Below are 25,733 nucleotides of genomic sequence, written 5' to 3'. Positions count from 1 at the left end.
GCAAAGGCTCATTCGCTGTGCGCATGAAGTCTTTCCAAATGTCTGCACAAGGAAGACCAGGCTAAGAGGAACACTTCTCAGGAGCTCAGTGTCACAGGTGAGGTGCACAATACATCACCCGGGGGTGATTTTACAAAGCAGTCTGCACGTTCACAGCGCAGCCCCTACTCACTTGATGTCAAGCTGACAGCGTGCGTCCCTTCCGCAACGTCTCAGGCTGAGTGGCCAGAGAGGAACAGGACCAGGGGAGAATGAACTAGAGGTTCAAAAGTGCATCCAGAGGGACACCACGGCAAAGGCGCTGACAGAAGCCTTTCCACATCCCCTTCAACTGCCTTGGCTTTCAGGCTGCCCCTTCCTCTTCTGCCCCTTACTAGACCTAAGATTAAAGCAAGGCTCCTAGGGACAAACTTGCTTTCTGATACAGCTGACTCATTCTCAAACCACGGACAGGGGAGAAGTGTACCACAACATTTCTTATGTGATGTACAGTCACTGGAAAGGAACCAAAAGCTTGACTTCTCATGCTGCAGGAAGCAGTATTTTAGAAGGTGCTCAGAAACAACTGCTTTTTAAATTTTGTCTTGTAAGACATCCACTACCAATAACATGAACATTCTTATTGTAGAAGTTGCACAATTATCAAGGAGAGCGCTCAGTCACTCTTAGATTTTTTATTTCCTCCTGATGTTTTAGTTTTTCAAAGAATGACTGAAAAGAATCTGATCTTTCTACATGTCTAGGAGCAACAGAAACAGCATCTGTGTCAGCACCTGCAAAGAGACTCCATTTCTTCTGTTATTGTTGGAAGTCACTTTCAAATATTAGAACTATCACCAGACAATGAAAGTTCTACCTTTAGTGTGTACTCCGAGACAGTAAGATCCAAATGTAAATATTTTGCCACTAACATTCACTACTGCTGAAGGGGGAAGATTCTGTGGGTAGAAGAGAAAGAGCCTACTTTAGAATATAAGATACACATTGATCTATGTGCAAGTTCAGGCAGCATACCAGTTTTTGAGAAAGACTACTACAGCCTCCATAAATAATGCCTTCTCACTCCCGTAATGAGTTGTTAGACTTCAAAATCTTGATCTGAAGTATCTTTTATACCTTATTTCAATGGCAGTTGCTACACTTCTACTCAATACTTAAGGAGAAAAGTTAGAAGTTGAACTTTAACATAAATCCTAGTAGTATGGCCTTTGAAAGAAATAAAAAGGCTTCAGCCGTTTTGATTAGAACATATAAAAAATCGTTGCCTTGCTCTCAGCAAGTTCTGAAATCCATTCGTTGACCAAGTTATTCAGTTTACCAAGAACAACCAGCCTGTAAAGAAAAGTCATGTTAAGTTTGCCCTAAAAACCCAAGAGGTCAACAAATTTGACAGTCTTGCTATACCTGTGATTCAGTTCTTCCTCATCTTCCAATACCCCAGATGGCTTCATTGCTTCAACCAGCTTCTGAGTATGGATGCAGTCTATATGCTTAGGAGGAGCCAAGCTAATCGGAGAGGTAATTCCATAGTGCCTTTGAGGCTGGTTCTGCAGCTTAGAATTGCTGTGGGAGAAAATAAAATACTGAAGACTTCATAGAAGAAGAAAAGACAAACTTGTTGGAAAACTTCCTTCAGTTTACAGGTTTCCAAATCAAAATCTGTTCTTTTACCCGACATGAATATAAATGAGAAAAAACTTGTCCTGCTTATGATTTTAGATAACTTGACCTAACTTAGAAGTCACAACTACTTTTTTAAAAAACATTTGTGGATATAAGAAAAGATCCAAGTTGATACCACCTTAATACAACTTATTTGCATTGCTCTGGACAGTTAGAACTGATCACCAGGAAATGAGAAGGCTTGAAATCCACCAAGGGTGACACTACATACAGCAGAACTTTTGGACACATTTCAGGTTCATATCAGTTTTGATTTAAGGATATTCCCATCAGCTTCCTGCTAACGTTAAACAAGACCATTTAACACTGGCTTCTTTTAGTTAAATATGTTTGCCGTGCTTCTGATTCTGGAAGGGCATTGTAGTTGATTGTAGAGGAAGGACATATAACCAAGTGGTCTGTTAAACAGAGTTGATGCAGTGAATTCAGTATTGCCTTATTTTTGTTTATGGAAGAGTATGAGTGAAAATACCAACCAATCTGCAGCTAATTTTGCTACGAGAGCCTCATGCACTTAACACAGTGTTCAGTTTGTATAGTTCAGAGGCTTAGCTGTACGTACATCTATTTTATCTAAATCCAAGAGACGTCTCTCAGCATATAAAGCGGCACAAGTTAAGCTCCATATGCAGAGGGTGCTCAAACCTGGCTTAGCTAGCTCACTGCCCAGTTAGGCTGAGCAGGACACAAGGCACCTGGGTTTGGAGCCCCTGGAACTCCAGTTACAGCAAGGCATAATTTGTGCCTCCAACCCTCTGCTTGCCCTGTGTGTTTAGACTTATTTGCAATCAGAAGCAGCACAGGACTGACGTGGCAGGACAACATTGAATTAAAGGCAGCATTCGCATTTTCATACACCACAGAACCCTTGCTTTCAAAAGGGAAAAATGGAGAAGAAAACCCTACTTTACATTACCAGCTGAAACCAGGAAAAAGAAAGGAGTGGGACAGGAGGGAAGGACCGTACTTAACATATCAAGAGTCTCTACAGAAACACTAGTAGCAAAAGGGGGAGACGCACTGAAAGGTCTATACAACTCATCACACTTGTCAGAGTCCACACGCAGACCCTAAGGTTAAAGGGATTAATGAAGCCATTATTCAAACTGGCTATTTTTCTACTTCACATACAGACAACTTCAAATATTAGATGGGTTAGTCACAGAATCATAGAACGTTTTGGGCTGGAAGGGACCTTAAAGATCATTCAGTCCCACCCCCTGCCATGGGCAGGGACACCTTCCACTAGCCCAGGTTACCCAAAGCCCCGTCCAGCCTGGCCTTGAACCCTTCCAGGGAGGGGGCGGCCACAGCTTTGCCCCACCAAAGGTGCCCTGTCCCTCCTCCAGCTGGGGGATGTTCCCAGTCACATGCTGCCCTCCTGCCGTCCTCCTCTCCAAGAGGGGAGAGAGGACAAGAGCCCATCACCCTTCTGTCAGGTCATTCTCACCCGAGGGGTGCTGAGGAGCCGGACAAGTGTCACTTGGCTTAAGCTGGTACCGGGAGCCCTTCGCACATGCTGTTAATGCTGGCAGATGGTTTCAAGCACTCACCACAGCTTACTGCCATGTCATTTTGGGCCAACAGAGTCTATCACAAGCCGGGTCCTAAAGCGACCGAAATACCCTGAGACTACTCTGCACCATGGTGTTTAGATGACAGTGCCCCACTCCCATTCGAGCCTGCAAAAAGTGTGCAGTAAAACCATAATGCTTTTGTAAATGAATCTCTGGAAAAAAGCTTGCTTCCCAACTGCCCTGATGTCTTGCCATATCAGAGCCCTTCTCTGAGATTAGCACGTGCATCATTTCGGTACTTTCCTGGGTTGTCTGTCTGTAGTGCCTTTGTTGAAGGAAAATAGATTTTATCTTGCAAGATACTTTGAATAAACACAAACTGAACTTTTGTCCTGAAGTTTCAACAAACTAAGAAAGCAAAGGTTTGGTGTTCAGACACAAAGGTACTTTCAGAGAAGTAAAAATTCACAGGCCTTCAAGCACAGAAGCTTTTCCTCAGGTGCAATTCTAAGGTTAAATGGAAATGAAGACTAATCAAGCTTATCTTGATTGCTTCAATCACCTAAACTATTGAAGAGAAAAGGCAGTGGGTGCCTAAGAAACAAGGGATGTTGGTGATGGTTGAAGTGAGATGGTCGGGTCATGAGTTCTTACAGGGGCTAGAGCTCAAATAAATAAAAAATTTCCTTTTTCCTGAAGAAGGGACAGTTCTGAAGGGCTATGAGAGCAATAGTTCAATAGTGTGTCTGCTATTTAGCTCGAGTTTGTCAATTCTAGCTTCCAGTATCATCCTTCTAAAGATACCTGAGAGTGTTTCTTGAAGGACAGAACTGAGGAGACTGATTGGGTTGGCTACTCTGAGAGTAATATTTTTTCATAGAAAACAAGGTTCTTTTGTTGTTTGCCAGCTATTTATGTAAAATTCTTTCTAATGTGTAACTGTTGCATTCTACCTACATTGTTTCCACCATGTTATGTGTAGCAGTTATAAAAACATATTATGTTTCAGAATGTGTAGAATTTGGGATGAGTTTGTTTCAAGGTAATGTTTTCCTCTGCTGTGTGTATTCTATTAACTTTAAAACAGTTTTGTGTAGTGCCTGGGTAATAGAAATGCCTAATAACCAAATAAATGTTGTTGGTTGGGGCTCTTGGTGTGTGTCTGTGTTATCCAGATAGTATATTGAAAAAGTGAAATCTGTGTTCTTAGAGTCATAGAAGGTGGGAGTGTGTTTTGAGTTTGTGTGCTTAGTTTTACAAATTGCTGGTATGTTCTAAATGAATAAATATTCTCTGTAATATAAATGAGGTGATATCTGAGTACTTTTAGTCTGTTAGAGGGTATCGCTGATTTTACGGAGATGTGCTTTATAAATATAAATACATAAGCTGTACGTTTTCTTATGTTATAGTCTGTGCATCTTGTATTTTCATCTTGTCTGTAGAGTTAATGGTAGGGTGATGTGGTTTAGAAAACACTTCTGGGAGAGCATGTGTTTGATAAACTTCTAAAATTCAACAGTCTAAATGCTTATTCTTGGCTAAAAGAAGTTGTCTGTGTACTCACTATGGATTTTGCTGTCATTGTTTCTTACCCCTTTTCCACTCCAGTATATTCAGCTGCTGCCCCTGTATTCCACAGGGGGTATTTGTTTGTAAATGCCTGTCCCTTTTCAGTAGTAGGGGGCAATCTTGTCCTTTTTTTTCCAACTTACAAACTCTTCTTGTCTATTCAAAGTGGGCTAACGAGCTTTTTTTGCTCAGTGCACAATTCCTGTAAGTTTAGGCTAATCTCTTAAATTTAAGTCTTTGCTGTGTCAATTTTTGGCTCGATAAGTCAGTTCAAGTGTCTGATCATGTAGCTCTGTGGTCAGAAATATTGACCCAAGGGAAGAAGAAAGAACATGTTGTGAGGAGAGAGGAGGATGAGGTGGTTTTTTCAATATCCCCAAGCTAAATCCCGTACCTTATACAGATCAGATTCTTCTCGCTTACTTAAACTATACTTACATAGAATAGTTCTGTGGTGACTAGACTGGTCTAACTCAGGCTGATGTGATTTTTCTCCTCTCCCTCAAAGAGTCTGTGCTGAATTGGTGTTGAGCTAGATCCGTTTCCTGACTGTCGGAGTATGTGCAGGCTCCTGAACACTGCTGCTGGTACAAGGGAGAAGGAGAAATGTAAGCCAAAATGTCTTGCTACCATTTTTTTTGGTCTTGCTTTTTTGTCTTGCTAAACACTTTTTTTTACTGAGAATAAATTAGGTTGGTGTCAATGGAGCTCCTGGAATGTGCAGACACAGCTGAAGGTTGGTGCTTTAGTGAAGAAAGGGGTTTGAAGATAAGACAGAAATAAATAAGACAGTTGGGGCCTATTCTTGAAGATGACAGGAACAAGGATGGGACAAATTAAAACAAACCAGCTCCAGACACAACACAGCTGCACAACACCTCCCAAACAGACCTCTGTGAGCACGCATGAGCACGGAGGTCAACCAGCAGACACGGTGAAGAAAATTACCAACGACCCCCAGGGACCCCTCGAGACCACCACCCAGCAAGAAAGCGCATGCATAATTAGGATGCAAATATTGCAATTAGTTCCAGGATATCTAATGCATATGTATCCCATTTCTCGGAAAAGTTATGAATATGTGTAATCTCACCGTATATGAGCTGCCGCTTATAGACCTGGGTGTCGCTCACCTTTGCAAAGACATTCACGTGTGTGCCCAGCGCTGCAATAAAGAATGACGCTTTCTGACACTCCAAAACGAGTCTTAGAGAGTTCCTCTGCCAGTTTTTACGGTGACATTAGCGTGCCATGAACTGTCCCACTGCTGTGAATACTCCCATCCTTTCTCAGGGCATCGTTACTCCCAGAAAGTGCAGTGAGTGAGTGGCTCTGTCAGCAGTTCCTCCCGGCCAGCCCTCAGCATGGCCATTGGTGTTTTTGGTGACTGCTGTTGGTCACTGTAAGAACACCCAGCACGCTGCCACAGGAGACATTTGTAGGTCTCAAGAAAAGGAGCACCGTTGCCTACACCACAAAACATAAGTCACAGAGCTACTCCCACCCCTAAAAATCCCCTGACTGGAGTTGTGGAAATAAGAGGCAGGGGCGGGGGAAAGAAGAAAAGAAAAAGAAGAAAAAGCCATTACTTGCTCTTTGATCCTGTATGCCATTTTTTCATGCCAATCACATAAGTAAAAACAAAGGGGGGAAAAAAACCTGAAATTTCTTTTGAGGTATTTAATAAAACAAAACATTTAATAAAACAAATATTACACAAGTTACCATGTTGGGAGTGGTAGCTATTCAACGCATAAAGGGCAGGCCCAATGCAGTAAGCTCCAGACAAATATTTAGCAGAAGACAATGCCTGTCCCTAATATACAAAGTTATCTCAGGATGAAGTTTTGCTGTTTCCAACACTGAACACAGAAATATGGTGAAATCAGTCTTCTAGGGTCTTGCACACACTGTCTTATACAAAACACTTGCCTCTTTTTAGACCGGTTATCAACTTGCTACCTAAATTTTTCATGAAGCCAAAGAGTCAAAAACAAACTTCCCACTAGTCCAAAAGAAGTCATTGTGTTAAATTCCCTCTGGCACAAAATACCACACAGACCCCCCTCCCCGTGTCACTGCACTGGTTGTTATCTTGGGTCATTCTGGTGTTGTTAACATCAGGTAAATGTCTCAGCATCGCCCATCAAGAAATACCTGAATGATTTCGGGTCATTCGTGTCACACACTATATAGGAAAGCTTTGTATTTCAGAACAGGGAGAAGGTTTGGGAAATGTCAATGTCTATATGAGACTGGAGTATGTCTCAAAACCTTCGATCTAATCAGGCCCCCTAACAAAGGCTTTTGCTGTCGAATAAGAAAAAAAGAAGAGTGCTGTTTAAAATGTTGGATAATCTGACAAGGCCATAAGGCTTAATGGAATCAATGATTACACACAGATAGATGATTAACTCTTGAGGTTTAATGTTAAAAAGAAGAGTACTGGATTGCTACTTAATGGAATTATGGTGCCCCTATGGAAAAGAACTATACCCAGACTATACACAGAATTACAGAACAGGTGGTAGATCTGGGAGGGACTGCTGAGAATGCACAAAAGTGTTCCAAACTTGTATGTGCCAGAAAAAAGTCTTCCAGACCGTGTTAACTTTTCATGTCTGAGAATTGCAAATGGGAAAATTAACAAAATCATCCTCAAAGCCCCTTATTTTGGGAAACAATCCTAGCAGTAATATTGGTCTGCCTGCTGCAGCCTCACAACTGTTAAAAACACCCATGTGTGACTGAGGAGCGTCATTGAATTTGCACGTGGCAGTAAGTCTTCATTTACAATTTGACATGAAAGCTGTAAACTGCTGTGTCAAGCCTATATGTACAGTAGCTCCACTGCTTCCCCAAAGAGCTCCAAAAAGCCAACCAGCTCCACAGCAGTAGATCCTGAAAGGACAGTCTCTTGCTGTTTGAGCACATCCCATTCTCCCCAGCAATTTCTTGCTTAGAAAGAACAAATGCCAAGGCCACTGCTATAGGACAGCACACTTGGTTTTACTGTGGTGTCACATTAAAGAGTTGCCTCTTTTTCTGGAAAGAATCCTATCTGATTCCATTCTCAGCAGCAGCTGTGACCCCTCATTCACCATCCTGAATGTAATTACAAGTAAACTACCTCATAGCCTTTGCTTCTGTTGTTTGTCTGATGGGTCTTAGGCTTGCCAAACACCTTTACTGCAGCAGCTCTAAGGAAACCCACTTTGGACAATACACCAAACACTCCAGAACTGTTTGTGGGATACAGTCGTGGGCAATGTTAAAGCATCCCTTTGCATGTGCCACACCCAGAGTCACCATCCTTGAAAAGATGATCCAGCCTCCACAGCAGGTAAGGTACACACAGTCACCATTCCTTTCTTTTGTTTTTCTTTTTTGCCTACAAGCACTGACCAGTTCCTTTGCCTTCTGTTGTTTTCCCCAAACAAATTAGTCCACTGGAATGTTACCTGGTGGCTCATCTACAGACTTTATGAAGTCCGTCTGATGGTTATTCTGTAACCAAGGTGGAAAACTGGCACTTTGAAGAAGTTCTTTTTTCTTTGAAGAAGAACTTTGTTCCATTCCTGGCTTTGCCACAGACCCACCATAAACTCTCTAAATCAAGAATGTGGAATGAATAGGAACTGTTGCTGTATATTGTTTCATTTGTTTCATTTAGATATTGCCTATTGACAACCGTCAAGTCTGCTTCTCTTTACAGAAATAAAACTGAAACTGAGTTATGTTCGTGTTATTGAGTGGCTTCTTCAGCTGACATAACAGAATTGTGTGATTGTGACCAGAAGTATTAGACTAAGCAGAGGAACTAACTCAGAACTATTGAAACGTGTGTCACGTACTGTTTGTCCTGTTCCCCCCCGCCCCGAGCTTGTTACACATCTGAAATGTCTTATGTAACTGCCCAGAGATAGATGAGCATGAATATTGAATCTTTTGTGCTCTGCTATCTGAGGAAGATATTAATTAAAAGGTTTTGTATTGAGTTCTATTTTCTCTTCCTTCTCTCGTTGCCAGTCCAAGTCTGCTGAGCAGTTTACAATCTCTGTAAGGCAAGCTTTAATTTGCACTGTAGTTTATTATCTGTAAGTATTCATTTAAACTGTCAGACAGTTAGGATGGGCAATAAATTTGCTTTGTCTCCTTTGTGTCAGGCTTATTCTATGTTGGGCAGGTGCTTGATGTCTCATTTGATTCTCGGCTGGGTTGGACCTGGGGGTAGTGGAGATGTTTTTGTAGGTGACACCTCTCCAGGAAGCACTTGGGGTACAGCTGCATGTGTGCCCCTTCCTTTTCTCACCTGTCTCTGTTGAGGCAGGGGCCTGCTTTCCTGTGACCCTGGGGTGGGAATTACACGTATATCGGTTTTTGGATCCAGATGCCTGAACACATGATGCTCATTGCTGCTGTTCATGGTGCAGGAGGCAGCAGTAGAGATGGCCCTTCTCTTCCAATAGGCGAAAGGGGTTTACACTGCTTGCCTTTTAGCCATCTGTTCACTCCTCATGTTCTGTTTCAGTCTTCCCTGTCCTCTTTGCACTATTCCCTTTATTTTAGGACCCAGGGTGTAACTCCTCTCTTCTGGAGCACAATTTTCCTATATGGAAACATTGGTGGACTGTTCGTGTTCTCATTTTATACACAGACTTCTGGTTTCTCAGCTTCTCGAAGCCAACCAAAGTTTTGACATGTGATGGTGTAGATGATGGGTTAATTTTTGACTCAGCTGATTTAATATTTTGAGTTTGCTACCTTCTCTCCTGCCTCTGTCACAAATCAGGGGAGAAAGCTGATGCTGGAATACAAAAGGGGGTCTCTTCGCTCCGTGGGATTTTTACTGGAAGGGGTGGGGAATGGATAAGAGGAGATGAAGAGGTATATTTTAAGGCTGTTGCTGCAGACTGAGTTGGGGTCTTCAGAAGGAACAAGCTGCGGGAGACAAATAGAGCTGCTATGTGGATGATGCCGAGAGAAAAGATGCTGGAATCCCACCATTGGCTGTGAAAACAGAGGGTGGGTTACTTAGGTCACTTTAAGAGAGGATTTGAATCAAGAAGGAAACTCATATGCTCTTAAGGAAAAAAAAAAAAAAAAACAAAAAAAACAACAACACACAAAAAACCCCAAGTGATGGAAGAATGGAAGAAAGGGGTGTGTTTGTTCAGAACATCTCCTTTTGGCAAGGGTGAACTTGTGCTGCAAAAATCAGTCCTGAGCATGGATACTCAAGAACATGATGCTAACTGAGTTCACTGACAGCTTCTGATTATGACTACCTGGAACTGCAGCTGAAAGGAGAACACAGAGATGAAGGATGGCCAGTCTTCTGAACTGCCTGCAAGATACATTTCCAGGACTTAATTGAAAAATAGCCAATCTGGAAGAGATTTTTTTCTTTCAGACTCCTCTGGAGTTCATTCCTGAAACCTGTCAGTCACCAAGAGAGAAAGGAAGTGGGAGGGAGAGAGTGGCTAAGACAAGCCTGAGGAAGGAGAAATTATGACTAAGAAGAAAAAAAGGAGGATAATATTTTCAAGATGGAAAAGTTAACAGCTTTCAGTAAGAGATTTTTTTTTCCTTTTAAATGATTTTATATGATTTCCAAGTACCAAAAAAAAAGTCAGTATAAGTCAGTGTGTGCATAGTGATGATCACAACATGCTCTTAAAAATTCTGAACTGTTTGTGGTTTCCACTTGTTCCAGTACTGGATCTGGATCCCTGCAGGTCCTGGCCCCTGTCTCTAATCAGTGACTCGCTTTCCAAACAGCAGACAGATCTGTGTGACTTCACAAGACTGACAGTATACGCATTTCATACCAGTTTAACAGGCAGAAGTGTTTTGCTTGGTTTTGCCTTGTAAGTGCCCCACCTACCACAGTTTGCAGGCACATTGGCTACCAGCTTCCACTGAGCTCAGCTATCAATTGCTCCCAGCATCAGCTGCAGAGATTGATGATATTTTTCATCATCCTTCTCTCACCAAGTCATTCATAAGGAATGTTCTCATAGACAGCAGCATTTTGGAAAGTACCTTTCCAAGGCTTCCCGCAACATGAGCTAAACATGCTCCAGTTCTTATAGCCATGCTGGCTTGGGAAGGAGATTAAAGTGGTCTTTCATGTGCCCATCAGTCTCTTTTGTCTGGAGATGTGTGTTTTTAAGCAGGATAAATAGAAACTTATTAAAGCTTGAGCGTGGATCTGTATACGAATGGCTGGATGGTTCACTGGGAAACTTCATCTGGAAAAATTCCCAGTGAGAAAATTGCCGATGTTTGTTAAAGGACAATCTGGAATAATAACATGTGGACATGTGAATATATAAATATATGAATATATGAATATATATCTAAATAAATCTGTGACATTACGCAAAATACAAGCCCCACGAGAGAACTAGGAAAAAAGTATTATCAAAAGATGAGATGGGGTTTTTTCTGGGTTTTAATACACCGTAGTAATGTACTTTACCTTTTCCATGATGACAGCAGGTTGGAGAGACAATCAAGACAGTAGCCCAAACAAGAAAACAAATACGTAATTTGTACTGGTTCACACGAGCCAGTACAACCTCCTGATGATGGGTGACAGGGACGAAAAACACAGTGCCAAACAGCGGTGCCTTACAAAGCAGCACCCACTGTCTTCTTCATCCTCAGTGATAACACAACAGTTATTGAGGACATCTGTAAGGACAATAAAATGCCAGTGTTGTAGCCCGGAAACAGAAAAAGGCTCTCCCAAAGGCAGCTCTCCTGTGTCTCCAGCACCAGCTCTTCCCAAAAACAAGCCGCATGTGTCACACTGACCCCAGCACAGGCTCGCCGTGGGGAATCAATGCAGCAGCTCCCACTGCCAACCCACAGCAGGCGCTGGTCATCGGGCTCAGCTGGGAGAGAGCAGCATCAGCGCCAGCAAGCTGTGGGGCGTGGATGTTCCAAGGAGAAGCAGCAAGGCCAGGAGAAGGCTTCTTCAGTGGGCTGTGGGCTGGCCCAGAGCTGCACCGAGAGAGAACAAGCTGGAGTGGCCAGGCTGGGCAAATGGGGGAGGCAGAGGATAACAGGAGCCCCAGAGACTGAGAACACAAACACGGAACACAAGCAGAATTGACAACAGTAAAAACAACAGCTTTGACTCCCTGTGCGAAGTGGGGCAGCGTCTGCCCTTGCACCCCAACCTGCCCAGCGGCACGTGGGAGTCAGAAACGTCCTGGAAGGCAAGAGAAGAGCAAATCTGCACGTGACCCAGCGTGCTCTGCCTTTGCCAGAGCTGGCCAAGGGTGCTGCGGCCTGCGAGGATGCAAGCCCAGAGTCGGCACGGCTCAGGTGAGGGTGCTGACCTGCAGCGGGGCACAGCAGTGATGAAGGTTGATGCTGCTGCCAGCCATGAAGCAGATGTCCTCATCTGAGATGGCCAGAACCCGTTCCACCTCAGCACTCTCAGCAGCACCAAATGGCTTAATCCTGCTGATTTACTGCTGTGGGTGGAGGGGGTTGTCTGGGGACTGGCTCATATTTACAGCTTGCACACCAGGGAAGGGCCCTGCCAGGCCACCAGCCTGCACCTCAACAGGAGTAACAGCCCAGTCTTCCCTCTCGTCTGGGGCTTCTCTCTCTCCAGATGCAAAACGGGCAGAAGGTGCTTCCTTGCACAAGGGCCAGGAGTAGCCAGGCCACAGAGGGGAGGCTGAGGAGGGCAGAGGCAGCTGAAGACAAGGACCGAGTGTGAGGCCGATGCATCGCCTGCTCTCAGCTGGGCCAGCCCCACCACAGCCGGAGCCAAATAGGGCCAGTCCCTTCAGCCTGTCCATCCCTGCTTCTGGAGGGCCCGGATTATGCCCATCACACACTCCAGCTGGTGTATAGGGACCGTGGCTTTCTCCAGCTCGGGTACCTGCAGGCAGAGACCCCCTGTTCAGTGACACCCCAGGATCCCACACAGCTCCTGGGGGACCAACGCCCTCCAGTCCCCGCTGTGCTCTCCATCCTGGCACAGAGGAAAAGCAGTTGGCCATGAGTGAAGCAAGTGAGGAGTCAGGACGGGGCTCCTTGTCCCCCCACTCTCCTCATCTTAGCCCCAGGCGGCACCTTCCATCCCTCCAAATTGGCAGCAGATATGGCAGGGACAGAGTAGTTGCGGCTTCATCACTGGCATCAGCCAGCCTGTGTCTCAGCTTCCTCCTGCGTGACCTCCTACAAGGGCAGTTGGTGCCTACATCTGGGGAGCTTTATAGCAGGCCAACTAGTGTTGAAAAGTTGCAGGGGAGTCACAAGGCTGGTTTTGCTCAGAGCAGCCATCAAAGGGGTGAAGGTACAGGGCCCAGTGTCATCTGGGCTGTGGTTAAGCAGAGGCTGAGGGCAGCGATGGAGTGAGGGGCCGGAGTGTCCAGGACCCCATTGCCTGCGGAGCGGCTCACAGCCGGCCCCAGGTTACGGGGTGTTGTTAGGGGTGATGTCATAACGGGGCAGATACAAACCACCCGAAGGGTTTCAGAGCTTCAGTGCTGCAGCTGTGCCACCACCAGTCACTGCCGGCATGCTGCGCTCTGTCCCAGGGCTGCTGCTGTCCTCTGAGCCTGCCCAGGTCCCCCCCATCACCTACCAGCTGCCCCAGGCCAGCATCTGGCAGTGGGGGCCAGGGCCCATGGGGGCCCTGGGGCAGTGGGTGCAGCTCCCCCCTGGGGTTCAGCTGCCCCCCGGGGTGCCACTTACCTCCATGGTGCAGATCCCCCCTGGGGTGCAGTTCCACTCCATGGCTGCTCCCTGTCCCCCTGCCCATGGCTGGGGACAGCAGGTGGTGGTGGGGACGCTGGTGCCCCCCCAGCCAATGGGGCTGGGGCTGTGGGCCATGGTCCCCAGGGAGCCCCTGTACCCCACAGCTCAGCACTGGGTGCAGGGCCCCCCTCTGCTCCACACACTGCCCAGCAGCATCCAGAAGCCATTGGAGGCCTCTGACAATGCCATGGTGGTCACTGAGGACAGCGTCCCCAGTGCCAGCCCTCAGCTGCTCGACCTGGCTACAGGACAAGGAAAAACCAGGACAAAGCCCAAAGGTGAGATTTGGGGGTGGCAGAGCCTGCGGGCAGGTGTCCTGCATGCAGGAAAGCTTGCATGGCCCCAGGGCTGGGCTGAGTTTGATGGCTTTTTCAGCAGGAGTGACCATCCCCAAGGCCCCAGCGATGCCCCTGGACCTGCCTGAGCTGGGGCCAGACGACTTCGCCGAGGCCTTTCCTGAGCTGGCAGGGCACAACCTGCAGTTTGAGGACGACCTGTCTTTCTCTGTGGACATCACCAACACGCTCACCTGGCTCGACGCCGTGGATGGCAAGGACGCTGTCCCCGAAGTCCCCAACAGCCCCTGCTCGACCGCCCTCTTCCAGAAGCTCTGCGAGTACGTGGCAGAGGGCGGCTGCCCCAAGCAGCGACCATCAGTGGCGGGGCTGGGGCACAGCAACCCCTTCTCAGGGATGGCGACGTCCCCCTTGCCAGACCCCGAGGGGCGTCAGGGCAGGGTGGCAGCGGTCCTCGCCACAGGGAGTGCCCTGGAGCCTGCTATGGAGAGTCCCCTGGAGAATCCCCTGAAGGGTCCTCCAGAGACCCCTCTGCCCAGCCCCCCGGCTGCCACCCGGCATCACCCGCCCCGCATGGCCCAGCTGATGGAGGAGGTGCTCCGGAGGCAGCCCCGGGTGGCTCTAACCCGCCTGCCCGTGGAGAATCCCCTGAAGGGTCCTCGGGAGACCCCTCTGCCCAGCCCCCCAGCTTCCCCCCAGTGTCACCCACCCTGCATGGCCCAACTGACGGAGGAGGTGCTGCAGAGGCAGCCCTGGGTGGTTCTGACCCGCCTGCCTCTGCCCTTGGGTGTCAACTGCCGGGTGGTGCCCGGATCGGACCAGGCGGGCAGCAAGCGGGCCAAGCACCCTGCGCTGCCCAGCAGCCCCAAGGCGCAGGAGACCTCCCCCCCACCCAAGAAGAGGAAGAACATGGTTGTGCGACGGGTGGGAAAACAGTCAAAAGAACTGTGGGAGGGGAAGCCAGACAGGGACAGCGTGGTGGCAAGCAACAGCAGGCAGCAAGCGGGCAGCAGCAAGCAGAGAGCACCCAAGGGCAACAACATGCCTGTCAAGCAAGCCTGAAACCTGATGGACGCTGGGGGACAAAGGGCTCCACACACCCCCAGTCGTTTTTGACAGCCTGATGGAGAAAGTGTGGAGAACAGATCCCTGCAACACACGACCTGCACCTGCCCGCTCCCACCCCAGCCCTTTCCCATATCTCTGTTTCTTAATTTATTAAAGGTTTGATGTTCGTTTCACAGTGCCTCTGCCTGGGGTCATTCCTGCAGCGGGAGGCGGGGGGTTAATACAGCCCCTGACCCATGTGTAGATCTGACCCTCCACCTCTTCACCCACTGTATGAGGAACCCCCCATGATTCTGGATGGAGATGTTTAAGCAGAACATTAATTCCCAGACTTGTTCTAAACAAACTAGAGAGAGCTCTCAAAAATCTATCTGCTCCCATGGAAGCAGGAAAATCCTTCTTTAGCCTTGAGAGCAGGACAAAACCATCTGGGACTCGATACACTCATGCTGCAACAAGCAAGTGTCTGTGCAGTGATTCATACCCCCTGTTGCGCCAGGGTTACAAATCTCAACAAATGTCCCGTGCCATTTGCAAACATTTAAAAACATTACATCAAATCACAATAGCTCCTGGTGGATTTTCACTTTCTGACCTGTTTTGGTGGGTACCATCCTTAAATTTTGCCCTGGTTTGAGCCCAGAGGGCAACTGAGCACCACGCATCTGTTCACTCACCCCCTCCAACCCCAGTGCTGGGAAGGAGAAATGAAGCAAAAAGCTCAGGAATCGAGATAATGACAGAGAGGGGTGTTTCACCCATTACAGTCACGGGCAAAAGACAGACTCGTTAGGGGAAGAAAACAAGAATATCACTTGAATTCAAACACTATCAACAACACTTAACAGACACAGTGGGACAGTGAAAAGCATTACGTTATCACACCTTAAAAAACCCTCGCCCCACCCCTCCCTTCTTTCTGGGGTCAGTTTCATGGATAACATCCTTGGCTCCATGGGGCTGCCCTTCTCCTCACCCTGTCCTTCTAGCATTACTGCCCCACTGAATGCACTGAAACAATACCTGAGAACAGGTTACCTCAGGGCAGGGTTTCTCTCCTCCACTGATGCTTCTACTCCCTGTCCCTGTAAGTGGCAGCCTGCGAGTCTACAGAGCGGGGAGGAGGAAGGCAGCCTGCTGCAGCAGACACGATGTCGTTGCATTCCTGGAACAAGACACAGCAGACAGAGTCAGCAGTGCCTTTTAATGTGTGCAGTGCACACGAGGTGCCACCAGGAAGGACCTGCAATTTCACACCTGAAGCGTAACGGTGATTTCTGGTGAGTCACATGAACTTCTTTCATTGGAACCATGACTGCCTGCCCACTCTAAAATTATTAGCTCACACTCATTGCTTAATAGTTCCTCAAAGTCTACTAACAATCTCCTGTTTTAAGCAGCTATGGATGTATCAAAGGAAGGTTATCAAGCAGACCAACAAAAACATAATACCAAAGCAAAACGGACAATGCTATGGAAGATTTCTTCCTAGGTTCTTCCATTACGGTGCTTCTGATGGTCTCAGTCAATGGCACAAACATTGGCAGAAGTTACTGAAGGGGAATAAAACTTGCTTAGAGATGTAGAGCTCAAAAAAAATAATTTCTATAATGCTATCCAAGTAGTACTTCCTCTGTCTCTGCCTCCAGTATCACTGACACAAGAACACCCTGTCATTCTCTTTCACACACATACTTGAGACACTTGTTGCAGAGACAAACCCCCACAGATGAGTAAAGCCTCAGCTCCTCGTGGAGGCAGATCAGTTGCAGCAGTCCTGCCATCCAGACCACTCTCAGCACAGGCCTCTGAAGAGCTCTTCAGACACCCCAGCAGAATTCCTACTTCCTAATTGATAAAATTGCTGATGTCTGAATTGTTTTCCCTTGGCTCTTAGAGCCAAAACAATCATACACAATTAATATATCTGTAGGCTTAATGGCAAGTCTTCGGTCAGAACGTGGCAAATTGACGCTCCCCCCACTAGCACACCTGCCAAAATATCCATATGTGTGCTCACAAACATGAAAGAATACATTTTCAAAAATCCCTACACAGCTCAAGTGATGCGTATGAGGTTCGTGTGCTACTAAATTCACTTGTTTGGTACACGAACGGTACCGAGCTTGCTGGGGAGACTCAGTGTTCTCAGAGCAGACTATCTCGCTTCACCTTCACTGGAACCTTAATAAGTGCCTATTTTTTAGGGTCTGAAGTGAAAGCTGGCCCTCAGCCCATGACCCTGGCCATAGATACCCATCTAACACTCTGGAGACATCAGGCTCAAAACACTGACCCCACTGAACCGATGAGGGAAATTCCTGCTGGTTTCAGCCCAGCCTGAACCTCACCCCAAGACAAGTCCTGCAGCTCAGGGCTGGCACATGGGCTCTGCCAGAGGAGCAACACTGATCGCCTCCAGCTCTTCCCTTTTGCTGGAGATCAACACCAGGACCAAAGGGGCAACAAGAGCAACTGTGCAGCATTTCTTCAGCTCCCCCAGGTTCACAGCGCTGACGTGCTGGAGTGTGCCAGCCAGCTTCACACTGCGGGAGCTGAGGAGCCAGCAGCTGCTGGCTGCTGTTGCTGTGATGACAACCGCCAGAGATGGGAGATGAGCTACAGGCAGTAACACCTTCCACCATGGCTGCTGAATCCAACAGACTCCTCAGAGCAACAGAGCAGGTCCCCACCAGGTGGAAGAGAAGGCGGCAGCCGCTGAGACACGAAAACACAAAGACAAATGCTTGAAGGCTGTATATGCTTGGATCTGCCAAAACCAAAAGGGCCAGGATCAGAGAGAAGAAAGAAGCTGTAAGATCAATCTATTTTTCTTCAGGAAGCCCCAGTTTGCACAAAAACACCACCTTCCCGGTTGTGCTCAGCCCTACCAAAATAAAAGCACGCTTATGCACTTCAGTGAAGCTCCAGTGCCCTTCTGTGCCTTCTGAAAAAAAAAAAAAAAATTGCTAAATCATGGTTGACACACTTTGGGTTTTTTTGAATGTTAAAGTCTACAAATAACTGGACACAGACAACATAAAAATACCACAGAATCTGACACAGCTGGCAGATGTCCTGACCCTGCTTGAGGCCAAGAGGCCAGACGAGGTGACAGCCCACGGCCCCGTCCAAGCCCACGGAGCTGCGTGTGGCAGCCCTGAGCCTCTCCACAGGGCCCTGCAGAAGACACTGCAGAAGGACAGAGCTCATCCCGCTGACCTGGGACAAGAAAGCAGACACGCACCCAGGAGACCTCCAGGTACAAGGACAAAATTCTAAGGCCACAGAACAAAGCTCAAAACCAGAAGCTTAATGAACTTTTTTTCTCCCTCTCCTTTTAGAATCCCCCCCCCTCCCCAATTTTAATATTCCAGGAATTTGAAATATATGTTAAAATATCTTCTTACAGCTATTATCTCCATACTAGAGGTTTGACAGTGAACTCTGTACAGTGCCTTAAAACTCCAAAATAACTTGTCATCAGCTCCATCCACATTTTTCCTCTTACGAACCTTCCCACCCTGCTCCTACTTCCTTATTTTCTTTCTTTTCTTTTTTTTCCTACACTGTGGAATTATAGCAAAAAGCAAGATGATCAAAGATGATTAGATGAACACCACAAGCTGAAGTATGAGAGGTTTGTTATCAGCAAGGTTAAATACATCAGGGAGGAATGAGATGTATTCACAGCTGAAAGGTTTGTTCATTTGAGTTCACTTCTACTGCAAATTTTCTGCTAGATCCACTTTTGAGAAAGTTGGAATGTAATAAACAGAGTCATTCTCTGTAGGGTTATTGATGAGAAAAAAAAAAAAAAAGGAGTTATAAGTAGTACTGATTTGGGGTGAAATGGCAGAATGTGACAATCAATAGAGCTTAGTCAGATATAAAATAGCAGTCACAGCAGTCGTGACAGGATTGTTACAGGAGCCAAATCCTGGTATCAGCTAAGGAAAGGAAGAAGCTCTAAATGGGATCCCAAATGGGAGCTGTGGATTGCTTTATAGAAAAAATAACTAAACTATTCATTTTCCTTTCTTAATATGTGAGATGGTTGGTATTTCAGCATATTGTCACTGCTGTTTTTCTAAAGCTTTTGAAACAAATTCTTTCCACCTCCCTAGTATTTTCATTAAATGTCATCAATGCTCTTTTCAAATCTCTGTGAGAAGTATGATTCTCCTTATTTAGCAGGCAACGAGAAGATGGAAAGAGATTGGGGATACATTTTCCTGAGCAGTCAGTAATGTTGGGTGCCTTCAGTCTGGATGTGCGAATCCATAAAACGAGAGCCCTACAGAAACAAAATTTTCAAAGGTCCTGGGAAACTCTAAACTTGGGTCGATGTCAATGGCTGCTTCAAAGTTCTCAAACTCTGGGTCACCAGCTGGCGGGCCAAAAGTGGAGCCTTCACAGCAAGCTGTGTACGCACAGAAAGCTCGCTCACAGCTACACCAGAGCCTAAACCAGGAGGGATCCTAACTGACAGTCCTCTGTTCTAATTACAGAGCTCATTAATTTTACCACTCGAATGACTCAGGGTGAAAAAAAACCAACAACCATACATTACACCCCGTGAATGTTCTGTACATTTACCGGTATTTATATAGTGCCTCACTTCTGAGCACAGCCACACCAGAAAATAACAGCAATAACAACTTCAGAACAGCAATAAGTATTTCTCACTGGTTATTTTACCCATGCATCATCGTTCAGCATATTGCCTTTTCCTAGACTCTGGACCCCCTAAAAACAATTCTTGAAAGATCCTAAAATGCCTCACAAATGGAATTTGACACAGAAGTAGTTACACCCCCAAGGTGATTGGCAGTGGTGTTGATAATGATCAACATCCCACCAGAACTCCCTGCAGGCTGTGATGAACCTGCTGCACCCAAGGGAGACACAAACCCTGTTTTGAAGAACCTCTGGCACCAATCAGCTACAGCAATGCCGACAGTCAGCCTGGGGGATGTGCACAGCCTCGGGGAGGAGGGGCCTTGGGACAGTCTCGTTTGTAGGAGTGGAGCCGTGAGCAGGAGGTTGGGGAAGGACAGGGGCTCCCCCAGCTCCGACTGCGAGGAAGGCACAAGACAGGCAGAATGGCCCTGCCACGCCGAAAGGCGAGCTGGCCAGGAAACTGAGGGGAACGGGGGAAAAAGCCACTGATTAATAAAGAGGGATTGGTAGAGACTGCGATGGATTAAAAGCTTGTTTAGCTGGAATCCCATTTGCAGTCATGGGATTTCCGTTGGAAAATGGCATTATCGTCGCCAGATCAAAAATTCGGAGTGAATCACATCAGGAGGAGGATCGACAAGACAACCCTCTGAGGTCCTCTCCAGGCGTAGTTCTGTAAGTCCACGCTCAGTGACAGAAACCTCCCCTGGGTCAGAGCTGCCTGGGCTGAGGCGTTCACGGGAGGAAACTCTGCCCTAAGCTCTGGCAGGAGAAGCAGCCCAGGCAGTTTTTCTCTTGGGCTCTGTCTGCCATTAGCGATGGGATTCAACCATAAAATGGCTTCTTCCCCCCCCACAAATATCTCACCCCGTGCTGGAGTAGGGATGGGAAGCTGCTCTCGGTGTCCCAGCCAAGGCCATCTGACAGCAGAGCAGTTTCCTTTAGGCCTTTCCCAGCAATCCCAGTCTCATTATGGAATCCATCTGAAGCAGTTTTGTAATTAAATGTACCTGCTGGAAATACCTCACGGGCTTGATAATTTAAAACGAGAGAGTCAAATGTAATTAAAACGGCCAAATAAGGCTGGGTTGCTCCTCCACCGGGACAGTGCTGACGGACGTTGCCTTTTCAGCCCCAAATCGCTACTTCCCGCGCCCCCCCCCCCCTCCTTTCTGCTTTTCCCGGGAATTCAGCACCAAGAGCCACCGGACAGCCCGGGGGGGGGGGGGGGGGGAGGGGGAGCGGGGAAGACGCTTTTAGGTTTTTTTTTCCCTTTTCCCCCCCAAATCTCCCGCCGTTCCAGGGTCCCGCTGTACTCACCCAGAGCGGCTGCTCCCTCGCAGGGGCCGGGCGAGGTTCCCTCCTCCTGGGGGTCCCCACGGGGGGGCCGGAGGCGGCGGGGGCTGGGGGCGGGGGGGGGCAGGACGGAGCGGTACTTCGCTCCCTCGGAGGGCGCCGGCCGCGGGGGGGCCAGTTTCCCCGCTCCACCCTCCCGGGTCCGGGGCTGTGGGGGCGGCGGGGGAGGGAGGTCTCGGCCCGGGGCCGGGCGGAGGATGGGGCCGGGGCTGGGGCCCCGCTCTCCGCTGCCCGGGACGCAGCTTCTGCCCGGCAAAGGCGGCAGGTTCGCCGCCGCCGGCACCGACAGAGCCGCTCCGCTCCCCCCGCCGGCGCCCGGGGCTCAGCGTCGCGTCCCCCCCCTCCCCTCCCCGCCCCGCCGGAGCGCCCGGCTCGGAATTCAGGTGCAAGGAACAGCATGGGTGGGTTACAGCTGCTCCTCCAGCATCAGAGAGAGAAAGATAAGACAGAGCTTCCCGGACAACGAACTGCTGTAGCTGCGCTGTGACCCCCCGGGGTGCTGGGGGGCAATTGCTGGTGACACGTTCACAGCCGGGACGCTGGAAATGCACAACCCCCGCGACGACGTTCCTGGGCACACTTCACTCAAATGCCTTCGACAGCCTCAGCTCTCTCTTTTCCAAAGAACATCCCACTTCACTGTATCTTTTCTCATTAAATAACTGGTGTTTGCTTGTGCCTGGCTTTTGCAGAAGTCTCAGAACCCACAAATGCTGTGCTTCAACGTTGGGGTGTGGTTTTGGCTTCCTCTTGCAACCTCCCCTCATTTCACCATTCTTTGCATCCAAGCCATGGCCTAAGAGGTGCAGAGGAGCACAGTGACATGTAACCCAGGGGTGCTGTTCATGCTTGCAAAACGATGTTGTGTTCTGCACCCTAGAACCCATGCCGGGCTGGCGTCTTTTACCACGCACGGACCATCAGCCACTGAAGGGCAAAAGGGGCTCGATCCAGCCGAGCTGTGCCACCTGCATGGAGTCTTGTTTCTTAGGAACATGTTGCAGCCCATACAACAGAAACAGCCTCCAGAGCTGTGGGCAGTGTCCCCCGGAGAGGAAGAAAATGCAGCGAGAGAAAAGGTACAATATTCTGGTACTGCTTAGCAGTTTCATCTAGCTGTGTTTGGGCAGACGTCTCGTGATGGAGAATGTCTCCCCTTACCAGCGATGGGCAGCAGCTGCTGCACGGGGATGAGGTCTTCAGGTGATCAGCTGCACTGGGAATAATTTGTAGAGATGAGAGTTAATTAGTTCAGGGTAAAACAAGAAGGGTTTTAGCCAGAGTACTAAAAGCTAATTACTTCCAGGACACAGCTAAATGGCTTTAGAAAGCTAAGAAAAGACAGCCTCTGATAGCTTTTCCAACACATGAGCTCTCATCACTGAAAAACAACTTCTTCTTGCCCTCCCCCCAAAAATTTAGTTCTGGATGAGGGCAGATTTAGGAGGGGTTCTGCATATTTTTTTTTTTAATAAACAATTTCTACAAGGACTTGTAAGATACCTACCCAGCTATTCATGAACAGGCTTAAATGTGGAGAAAAACTCATCACCATGAATCAGGACTGTTTGGAGAACCACTGTTGAAAGCAAACTAATTTTCCTTGCAAAGTTGAGTTGTCCCTTCTTCAAGTGGAGTTTGCTCTCAGGCAACTGGCCACCTTGGGAACTGCATCAGGTCAGCCTCCTACCAGTTGGTCCTCTCTTCTCTGACAAGAAGGAACTGTCCTGTATAGAACTAAGAACTCGATGATTTCCTTCCCATGGATTGTACATCAAAATATCTAAGATGTCTGCTTGTGGCCTTAGCCCATAGCTGAAAAGTTAAGAAGTGCATTTCTGGACATTCAAACATATTCAATAGCTTGCATAACATTTCTATAAAAACCAAAGAAAGCTCAAGGTGGGCTAAGCTAAGAATGCGAGCAAGAGGCAGACCATCTGTGGGCTGGTGTGTGGCTGCCTCTGTGGCTGCCAACACTCAATTCCAGCCGGACCTGTCAGCTCCTTTCTTGTAAGCATGCTGTCCGTGCAAATTGACAGGAATCCTCGGGATTCGAGCCTCAAAACATATTCCCTTATGCAATGCTCATTGTTCACAACGGGATAGATATCGCAGGGGAAGATGTTTGACTAATTACACATCAAACTGCACCCAAGCCAAAAACCAGTCACAGAAGAGGCAGTATATAAATTCAGATAGGGTGAAACGGGATCATGTGAATGCATGAACTCAGCCACTTAGGTTCTGCTTAAATTCTCACTCTAAATATTCAGCAGAATTTGCAAGGCCATAAGCCGAAGGTCTGCGTGAATGTGAATTGCATCTGCAGCGTGTATGGAACTGTGTCTTGTATAATCCATGAGAACAGCCACACGGGGTCATACCAAAGGCTCGCTTAGCTCAGCATCCCGTCTCTGAGTCTGAACAGTGAAAGACGCGTAGGAAAAAAGCATAAGAAACGGGATAAGCACAGCATGTTCCTTCCCCTGCTGCACCCTCTAGCTACAGACTCGGGGATTCTGGAGGCTGTTCCTGCTTCCCAGAGCTTAATGGCCCATGAGAGACCTTTCTTCTCTGATTCTGTCTAATTGCTTCTTCAGCCCATTCATCCTTGTGATAGCCAAAACATCCTGTGGCAAGGAGGTGCACAGTTTAATTATGTATTGTGTGCAGATGTTCTTCCTTTCAATTATTGTGATTAATAATTTCATGTGTTGCTTGCTAATTCCTGTGTTATAAGAAAGAGCAAACAATCTTTCCTTACTCGTTTTCACAATTTTCACTTCCTCCCATAGATTGCTGTGTATTACTGGGAGAAAACTAAACCTTGAACTGACTCATCTCAAATATTCAGGTCATAAGAGATCATATCTATTTGTTAACTTCCAGCCATATCTTTATAGCGGGCCTGTTCTGAATTCCAGGTACAAGAAATGGTCTCTCTGTAGTGCTCAGGTTTGAATACAAATTACAGCATGAACCCACCTCCAGCATTATTATCCTTTGGGCTACTGGGATTTAGAAGCTGTTTGGATCTTGTCTGGCCACTGTGGCCATTCTCAAAGTCTGTTATTTCTATGCTTTGTACCACATCTGTAAGTACAAGGCTATGCTTTGGCTTGCCTTCAAAAGTACAGGATTTCAATGAAAGTCTCTCCATATTCAGACACCAAAGTTTCAGCAGACCCCCAGATGTGAAGACCAAAAAGAGTCCAAAAACTTTGGATCTAACAGAAAAACAACCCAGTTCCCACTTCCTCCTTGTCTTCACACGTAACATTGTGCAAAATGGTGCTGGGAAGGTCTCTCGCTGCAACAGCTCCACCCCCCTTATTCCCAGGCCCACCTGTATCTAGTCTCAGTTTATGCCATGAACCCATCTCCTAATAACATACCAGCGGCATCTCCCTGATTGCTTGCCAAGGTCAGCAGTCATTTTTTCTTTCACAAGGGAAAGCTGTATTTATACATCAATTCTCCACCTTCAGGCCAGAGACTGTCCCCCTTGGTTCTTGTTTTTGAAGCCCCTCATACAAAATGCACAATGGGTATGAAATGACAATCAGCGCACCTGTATTTTGATAGCGGAAGGTTTTGAGGTGATTTGGAGGGATTTGGGGAGATATGGAGGGTTTGGGGGATATGGGGATGTTTTGAGGGTGATTTAAGGGATATGGGGGGTTTGGAGTGATTTGGCAGGATATGGGTGGTTTGGGGGGGATATGGTGGATATGCGGTTGTTTTGGGGTGATTTGGGGGGTTATGGGTGGTTTTGGGGTGATATGGGGAATATGGGGGTATATGGGGAAGTTTTGGGGTGATTTAGGGGGATATGGTGGGTTTTGGGGTGATGTGGGAGGACATAGGGGTGCTTGGGAGGATATAGGGGGGTGATTTGGGGGGATGTGGGGGGGTTTGGGAGGATATGGGGGATTTTGGAAGGATGGGGGGGTTTGGGGTGATATGTGGAGGTTTTGAGGTGATTTGGGGTGATTTGGGGAAATATGGATATTTGGGGGTATATGGGGGGTGATTTGGGGGCATATGGGGGATATGGGGAGGTTTTGGGGGTGATTTAGGGGATATGGGGTCATTTGGGGGATATAGAGGATGTTTAGAGGAGTATAGTGGGTTTGGTGGGATATGAGGGGTTTGGGGGGGATATGGGGAGATTTTGAGGGTGATTTAGGGGATATGGGGGGTTTTAAGGTGATTTGGTGGGATATGGGGGGATATGGAGGGGTGATTTGGGGTGATATGGGGGGATTTGAGGGATATGGGGGCATATGGAGTGTTTTCGGTGTGATTTGGTGAGATATGGGGGGTTTGGTGGGGATATGGGGGTGATTTGGGGAGTTTAAGGAGTTGGGGGGATATGGGGGATATAAGGGGGATTTTGGAAGGATATGGGGGTTTTAGGGCAGGGGAGGCTCTGGGAGCGCTGGCCTGGCGGCATCCACTGACGGGCTCTTCTCTCTTTTCCTTTGCAGAAGGAGAGATCAGCAGCATCAGCACCAGCAGGAGAAGGAGGGGCCTGCCCTGGCCCTTTGTTCTGCGCGGAGCCCGGCCGCTGCCCCGGCGCCAGGGCAGGCGGGCTCTGGCTGCAGAAGGGCACTCTTTGGGCAGCCCCTGGCAGCCCTCTGCGGGGAGGATGGCACACTGCCCCGGCCCATCCAGGTCAGCCAGCCTGTCCAGGGAGTCCCCACCCTCCCTCCACAGGCTCCGGAGGGGCAGCGGGTGTCCCCAAGAGCTCCGGGGATGGGGCACT

The sequence above is a fragment of the Strix uralensis genome, chromosome Z (genome assembly GCF_047716275.1).
Source record: "Strix uralensis isolate ZFMK-TIS-50842 chromosome Z, bStrUra1, whole genome shotgun sequence".
Taxonomy (NCBI): Eukaryota; Metazoa; Chordata; class Aves; order Strigiformes; family Strigidae; genus Strix; species Strix uralensis.
The sequence above is the reverse complement of the archived record's forward strand: the minus strand, read 5'-3'. Positions refer to the sequence as shown.